The sequence below is a fragment of the Trichechus manatus genome, unplaced genomic scaffold, assembly GCF_000243295.1.
Source record: "Trichechus manatus latirostris isolate Lorelei unplaced genomic scaffold, TriManLat1.0 scaffold00044, whole genome shotgun sequence".
Classification (NCBI taxonomy): Eukaryota; Metazoa; Chordata; class Mammalia; order Sirenia; family Trichechidae; genus Trichechus; species Trichechus manatus.
In genome coordinates this window covers 14,537,709-14,546,674 of record NW_004443980.1, presented here as the reverse complement: position 1 = coordinate 14,546,674, position 8,966 = coordinate 14,537,709, and positions in this window count along the sequence as shown.

The following is an 8,966-nucleotide window of genomic DNA, read 5'->3' as shown; positions in this document are numbered from 1 at the left end:
AGCCCTGAGCCATCTCCATGATTATTGATTGATACGTTTGAATCCATTGTTGTGGCTATGTGACCCACAATAGGAAGGAAGATATGGAGACTAATAATTATCACACAGCGTGCTAAGCACCCGTGACTACTCTTACTGCCCCCACCACTCATGGAGGCTGGTATCAAACATTGCTGTGAGTAATTTCTTCACTCTCACGATGGTATGGCCTGTCTCCCCAGCTGATTATAAGCACCTAGAGGGCAGGCTTATAAATGTCTTCTCTCATTTCCTGAGCACTTTGTGCAGTAATGACTCAGTATGTCCTTGCTGAATTAAATAGCTGTATAGTAGTGAAGAGCTATTTTCTTTAATCTAAACTTTACTTTGATTACTTGGTCTGTTTCAACCTGAGTACGTTAGGCTATGTGAGAAAGACTTAGTGGCTTAATGCCTCAAAGGTTTATTTCTTGCTCACTCATGGTACATCTCCAGGGCAAGTTGGTGGGGGTCCCTTCTTCACCCATTACCCGGAACCCAGGCTCATAGAAGCTCTGCCATTAGAGCTACGCCACCTGAAACACATTCCTTCTCACTCACCCCAGCTTGGAGAGAGGGAAGCTGGAGAGTTGCACACCAGCTCTTAAATGCTTCGGCAGTTATTGATGCATACCACTCTTGCTCACAGCCCATTGGCTGCAATTGCTCACGTAACCCCAACCTAACTGCAAGGGGACAGGGAAATGTGGGGATGTTCAGTGAGCAGTAACCGACTCAGCCACGCTACCCAAGGTAGCTTAAATAAAAAAGGGGTTTTGGGAGGATGCTAAGGCTTCTCATGGATGCCCAGGGAGGGGAGTACACCTGAGCCCCAGAGGGACTGCAACTAGATATTGGAAAGTCAGGAACTAGGACTATGCTCTTGAGCATCTCAGGGTGCCGGCATTGCTCATCTCTCCTGTCAGCAAATTGGCTTTTTTCCTTTTTCTCTTTTAGTTTGGACTACCTTCGGCTGCTTTTAAAATAAAATGGGAGTAAGAATAAAACCGGTAGCTTCCAAGTCGACTCTGACTCATGGCGATCCCACGTGTGTCAGAGTAGAAATGTGCTCCATGGGGTTTTCAAAGGCTGATTTTTTGGAAAGTAAGTAGCCAGGCCTTTCTTCCCAGACACCTCTGGGTGGACTCGAACCGCCAGCCTTTTGGATGGCAGCTGAGTGCTTAACCATTTGCACTACCCACGGGTAAGAATAAGACTACCAAAAACAAACAAATAAACCAAAAAAATCAAATCTGTTGCTGTCAAGTTGATTTCTACTCATAGTGACCCCATATGACAAAGTAGAACTACCCCATAGGGTTTCCTAGGCTGTAATCTTCACGGGAGCAGATTGTGAGGTCTGGTGGGTTTAAACCTCCAACCTTTCGGTTAGCAGCTGAGTACTTAACCACTGCACCACCAGGGCTCCTTAGGAATAAGAATAATACCTTATAATGGAGTTACTGAGAGGATTTAATGAGTTAATCTACGTAAAGTGCTTGGTACATGGAAGCTCTAGATAAGACTTAGCTAGTGTTAATATTATTTAGTTATAAAATAATAATTTTAGTCTCCCTGCATATGCCAGAAAAGGGCCCCCAGAGCTTCGCCTTCTAAGACCTCTCAGTCAAGCACTGACTAAAGGGACCACTTTCTGTTGGGAGAATCTGAATATTTAGCTTGCGTCAGGAGTTCTTTCCTCAGTATGAGGAAGAGGTGTAGTCTAGGAAGACATCCCAAGTGAACTCTATTATCGTCTTTATTTTTAAAAACAGTTCCAGTGCAGGCACCTCCCACCTGTGGTTGCAGTGCAAATTGCTTGGTGCATACCTAAGAACCGCCATTTCACCTCAGCCAGAGGCAGGTGAGAGCAGAGCCCAAGAAAACACGTTCTGACCAGGTGACAATTGGGGATCACAGCTCTGCCGGCAAGTAAGACAGAGAGCGCGGGCTCTGTGTTGTCTTGGAGAGATGTAGAGTCCGGGGAGCAGAGTGGCCTCACTCCTTGCCCTGCTGCCAGCCTGTCCTTTACTTGGTCTGTTCTTATTCAACCCACGGGAGAGGCTGCTCCAGGCTTCACCTGCTCTGAGGTGTTTGGCTGGGCCAAAGAGTGTCCTAGTCCTCATACACAATCGGCCAAAGAAACTCTCACCTCCTGAGGGGCACTTCCCTCTCCTGGCCTAAAACCAAATGCCTCCTGAGCTGGACAACACTTTCCGTTCATGAGATGTTTTTGTTATTTTATTTGGATCCTCACAGGAAGCCGGAGAGATGGTGATTATTATCTCTGTTTAGAGGTGAAGAAACGCAGGCTCAGAGAGATCAGGACAACTTGCCCAAGGTCATGGCACCAGTTGGGGAACAGGTCCAGGATTCCACCCAGATCCTGTTGACTCTGAAGCCATGTAGAGTTGGGGGTTTCTTGGGGGCCCATGACATGGCAGGGATGGATCTGAAAACAGAAACTAGGGTGGGTTGCCTCCTGACAAGCTTCAACTTCTCTCTTCCTTTTGTGCTCATCCTTCTGCTGGTCTGATCTATGCAGTATTTTCAGGGTGCCAGCCATGTGGTCTCTATTCACAGACGGCTTGGGGCGGCACATTCTGATTTCATGATGTCCAAATTAGAGGAAAAATTAGATTCTTTGGGAGGAGCTGAAGTGGGTTTAAGAAGGAAATTGATGTCATCATGGTCTTTATTTATGAGCACTTTTGATGGCAGTCCTGGAGGGGAGGTAGTTGGCCAAGCAAGGATCAGGAAATGCAAAACTGGTTTTCATTAGAAGAGGAAAAAAGAGAACCTTCTTAAAGAAAATCAAGAGCTTTTTTTTTTTTTTTTCAAGGTGGCCACATTTATTTTTCAGATGCACTTAATCTTCTTAGTGCTAAGGAAATAACACTGAAGGGGTTTTAGACACTGTTACACAACGGCTTCTTACAGACACTTCAGAAAACTTCCTAGCAGAGGAGGCTGTTGAAGTATACACACTCAACTGGAAGAAAATATTTCAATTTTGAGATTAAGAGGCCCATGCTGATCTCATTTCAGCCCTCCCCAGGATGGAGCTTGGGAATTCCAAAGCTCTTTCCACAAGAACCTCCCCGTGGTGTGGCATGCTTTCAGATCGGGCCTGGATAAGGCCCTCCTTCTGCTGGGGAAGGAAAGAGGTTTCTAATAGGCTTCTGGCCTCTTAGGGGTATAGGTTTTCTTTCAAGAGGTCCACAGCATGGGGAAAGCATCCTTCACTTGGAAAATTGAACTAGAAACCAAAAAAAAATCTGATTTTGTTCACTTCACCAAAGCCATGGCCCAGGGGCTGTGGGGTACATGTCTAATGTTGAAAGGCTTTGCCTTCCTCTGGGCAGGAGGTCTTTCACTGTAGGCAGGAAATCACCTCCCTTAATGGTGGTTCAGTTCTAGAATTCTCGATTTCCATATGGGAGACCAGGGTTTAATTCCCAGCCAGTGCAACTCACGCACAGTCTGTCAGTGGAGGCTTGCGTGCTGCTATGATGCTGAACAGGTTTCAGTGGCACTTCCAGACTAAGATGGACTAGGAAAAAGGCCTGGTGATCTGCTTCTGAAAATCAGCCAATGCAAACCTTATGGATCACAACGGTCTGATCTGCAACAAAGCATGGGGATGCTGCAGGACCAGGCAGCATTTCTTTCTGTCGTGCATGGGGTTACCATGAGTCAGGGTTGCCATAAGTTGGGGTCAACTTGATGGCAGCTAACAACGACAACATGCAGGCTGTGCCTGCCGTGGTAACCCAGACGTCAGAACAGCAGTGTCCTTAAGATGGAGGGTACAAATATAAGTGTGTCTGGATGTGTCTCTAAAAAAGCAAGACTGCAGAGAACCAAGCCACCACCTATCCAAACCTGCTGTAGTCTTCAGGGAGTACTCAGGGGATGACGGAGGTAGAACATAACCCAAGGCACCTACGTCCCACCGGATGTGCGCATTTCTCTGTGCCTCATGCTGCTCTTTGATGCCCAGAGATAACCTCTCTGTGTCTCAGACCCAGTCCTACTCTGCTCAGCTGATGCTCCAAGCTGCAAAGGCCTCCCACCTTCTCCCTCCTCACCTCCAGCACAGTCTCTCCATCTGAGGACTTTTTCTCTGCTGGGGTTAGGAGGAAAGCATGTGAATGAAAGAATTCAAACCAAGATGTGCATGATGGATAGCCTCTCAAGCCTATTTGCATTATAAAAGAGAAGCCCCTTTTGCAGAAAAACCACTCCAAAGATAGACTTCAGATGTGAGGGGGCAAGGAGCCAGGCCAGCTGCATGGAGCTGTCTTGCAGCCAAGTGACTGAATGTCTGCTTTCAAGTGGTGCTGTGGTGCTGCTACAACCTTCCATCTCTGCAGAGCACACCCCTGGTTCTTCTACTGAAGGTCACAGAGAGGAAAAGGGATTCTTCTCGCTCTGGCACTACCTATTTAATATCACATCTTTGAACTTGAGCCTGCAGTGTATGGACATGTACGTTCTATCTGCCTTGAAAAGAGTTGTTCAAAAGCGTCAGAGATCTGCCTTGGGACCATAGTTTCGGGGGACATCTAGGTCAATTGGCATAACAGTTTATAAAGAACATATTCTGCATCCCATTTTGGGGAGTAGTGTCTGGGGTCTTAAAGGCTTTCGAGCAGCTATCTAAAATACATCTATTGGTTCCATCCCACTCAGAGCAAAGGAGAATGAGGAAAACTAAAGACACGAGGGAAATACTAGCCCAGAGGACTAAATGACCACATGAGCCAGAGACTCCACCAGCCTGAGACCAGAAGAACTAGTTGGTGCCTGGCTACCAGCAATGACTGCCCTGACAGGGAACACAACAGAAAGTCTTGGACAAAGCAGGAGAAAAATGTAGAACAGAAGTCAAATTCACATAAAAAGACCAGACTTAACAGTCTGACAGAGACTGGAGGAACCCCCGAAACTATGGCCCCAGGATGCTCTGTTAATCCAGAACTGAAACCATTCCTGAAGCCCACTCCTCAGACAAAGATTAGACAGGCCTATAAAACAGAAAATAATACAGATGAGGAACGTTCTTCTTTGTTCAGCCAGATACACAGGACCAAATGGGATGTCCAAAAGCAGGATGAGAAGGCCCGAAGGGACTGGAACTGGTCGAATGGACACAGGGCACTCAGGGTGGAAAGTGGGAATGTGCCGTCACATTGTGGGGATTGCAACCAATGTCACAAAACAATATGTGTATAAATTTTTGAATGAGAAATTAACTTGAGCTGTAAACTTTCACCTAAAGCACAATTTAAAAAAAGTAAGTATTACAGAAAAAAAGTGAAAGAACTATTTTAGACCCTAGAATAAATGTAAAAAAGACTTTAGGATCATAATATGAATGGCAATGCATAAACATTAATTGGATCTTAGTTTAAGGAAAAAAATAAAGAGCCATAAAAGACCAAAAAAAAAAAAAAACAAAAAAAAGAAAAGAAACTACTAATGCATAAGCTTATGGACTATTGTATAGTCAATAGATGGGACTCAAAGGATACCATTTAAAGCTTACACTTTAAAGGAGACCAGATAGAAAAAGTTAGATTAAATACAGGGGACAAAGGGCATTTTTAAAAGGTATAAGTACAAAGGTAACATCTAAAACAAAAATATACACATCCTTAATGCCAAAATAATTAAAAAACAAAAAAGCAAACAAATTACATAAATACAGCAAATGTAATATAACAAGCAAAATAATTATAGCATAAAATAATATACCAGAATTGAGACCAAACACATCAGTCACGTCGATAAATATGCATAAGCTTAGTTCATTTGTTAGCAGATCTCCTATCGTGCTCACAAAGGAAGACACAGCTATATGCTCTGTACGAGAAATGTACTTAATACAAAGTGATTCACAAAGGCTAAGAATGAAGGAATGGACAAAGGTATTCTAGGCAAATGGAAACAATAAAAAAGCAGGGGTTGCAATCTTGATATAATCTCATTTATCGTTGGTGGGAAACAAAACTGTATTGAATCCATATTAAATACATGGTAAGGGTACCGTGGTTATGAAAGAGAATGTTCTTATTTTTATTAAGCACATACTGAAGGATTTAGGAGCAAAGGAGTAGGGTGACTGAAATTTACTCTCAAAGGAGTCAGAAAAAATAGAGTACGAAAGAGTGATAGAGAACAAGTGAGGTAAACTGGAAACAAATCAAGAGCATGTGGGAGTTATTTTATCTTTCTTGCAACTTCCCATAAGTTTGAAATTTTATCAAAAAAAAAGTTAAACATACCAAAATAATAAAAAAAAAATCATCAGGGACCTAAAGGAAACTTCAGATGAAGACCTTGTCTTTGTCAGCTGCAAAATAAAGAGCTTTATTTCCCATCCCGTTTGCCATTAACTAAGCCCTGGCCTTTCTCCGGTACCCATAATCATCTGCCTTCTTATTTTTTTGTGTCAAACACCCTGGACTCTAAGCATCGTGGCTTGGGCTTGCAGGATGCTCAGATTCTAAGACCAGCCCAGGGCTCTATGGGAACCACCCGCAGCAGGCAAAGCCAAGGCTGGCCGGCGACACTGCTTCCCCATTTCATTGGCGCTGGGCCCACGGCGTTCCTATCTGGGCCAATGCCTTCAGGACTGAATTTCATACGGGCCATAAAAAACATAAAACAAAAAACCCATTGCTGCTGAGATGATTCTGACTCATGGCAACCCCATATGTTACAGAGTAGAACTGCTCCGTAGGGTATTCTTGGCTGTAATCTTTAGGGAAGCAGGTTGCATGGTGCTGCTGGGTGGGTTCGAATCGCCAACCTTTAGTTTAGTTAGATGAGCACAAACCATTTTCACCATCCCCTCCCTAAAAAAAAAAAAAACCAAACCCTAAAAAAAAAAAAAACCAAACCCATAGCCGTCAAGTCAATTCTGACTCATAGTGACCCTATAGTACAGAGTAGAGCTGCCCCTATAGGTTTCCAAGGAGCAACTGGTGGATTTGAACCACTGACCTTTTGGTTAGCAGCCTGAGCTTTTAACCACTACACAACCAGGGCTCCTTTGCCACCAAGGGATCCTAAAATCTCTTGTAAAGAAAACAGATCAACTCTAGTTTTGCTGAGATAAGCTCTATTCCAGGGGTCCTGATGCTGGAAGACTTCCTAATAAGTGCCAGAATGAAGAAATGGTCAGAGTCTGGTTAAATTAGCATCGGTATTTATTGATATAAATATATTATACTTGAAAAACCAACTTTAATGTCCTGTCTGAGTAAATGTATTTATTTTTCTTCAAGTTTCACTCAAGAGTATTCATGTATACCATAAAGTAATGAGGCCAATTACTCAAATTACTCTTGGCAGGCTCTCTATTTTCTTGTCACATTCTGGCCTGCATAGGAGACAAACTTGCTTCAGGATGTTCAGACAAACACTGTTCCCCTCCATTTCCAGGTCAAAACCCAGTTACCATCACGAATGTTCTAGAGTTGCATTTAGTTTTAATAAATCTTTATACTCTGACACTCATTTGGAGTCTGAGTTTATTGGCAAATGCTTCTGATTGTTCCTTCAGAGGAAGGTCTGGCAGCACCGGAGTGCTTCCACTGAAGCCTGTGCGAAGAGGGAAATCTCAGTGTCCCTCTGGCGCCTGATGAGAGGGAGGACCCATACGAGGGGACAGCTGCAGCTTAGAGTTTACATGTCCCCTTGGTGAAAGGTCTTATAGCAGAACATGATGTCCTCTCCTCCTCCTGGATCCATACCACCTTAAAAGAAGGTCACTTTTTGCTCTGAGTGGCCAAATACCACAAGCACCACTCGATTTTACAATTATGTAACCCTGGCATTCCAAAGCCAACGTGCGGGGTGGCGCGAGAACAGACGTGGCCTCTGTTTTAAGGTTAAAGCCCTGGACAGCGCTTCATCTGAAAAGAGTGTCCAATCATTCTCAACTTGAGATCTTTGCTTGACAAACATTCTCCCTCGTCCCCCACCCGAGGAGATTTTTGTTTACCAGGACTTAACAATTAAAATCAAAACAACTGCGCATTGTTCAGCTGCTGCACAAAGGTCAGCCCTCATTTTGGGCACACAGTAGTTTTCCAATTCCTGATCCTTTTTGATTGCCACTGTGCAGGTCAGCAGCGCTGTCATTGTATTTTAAGGCAGAGCTTGTAAAGCAGAACTATCTGTTCAGCTAAGGGGGAAAACCCCTCTTGTCCCGCTCTCGTGACACTTGCGTAACTTTAAAAGCCATATTCAGCCAGTAACACTATTTTGTTAGGACAATTGATATAGTTGCCAAAATCCTCTGTACAACCCGAGAGAGGTTACCCCTCCCTAACATGTGTGCAGAGTTCTGGGGACAGAAGTTACACGGAAATTACGTGGCTCTTGTAAGGTAAAGGGACAAAGTCAGTTCCCGGAATGAGATATCAGAACATAGGACTTTAGCATTAGCGATCATTTGGTGCTACCCAGAGTGACTGGTCCAAGTTTCTGCAGGTAGTTAATGACTGAGCAGGTCTCAAACTTCCTTCCTACTGACTGATTCTGCCTAAAACCAAAAAAACCAAACCAGCTGCCGTTGAGTCAATTCTAACTCATGGTGACCCCATGTGTATCAGAGTAGAACTGTGTGCTCCATAGAGTTTTCAATAGCTATGATTTTTCAGAAGTAGATCACCAGGCCTTTCTTCCAAGGCACCTCTGGGTGGACTCAAACCTCCAAAATTTTGGTTAGCAGCCGAGCACATTAGCCACTTGTACCACCCAGAGACAATTCTACCTAGAGTTTGTAAATTCTGCCCACTATAAGATGGAAAATTGGAATTCCTTTTTTCGTTAACAGTAGTACTTTTTTTTTTTTTATTGTACTTCAGGTGAAGGCTTACAGAACAAATAGTTTCTCATGAAACAGTAGTACACATATTGTTTTATGACATTGG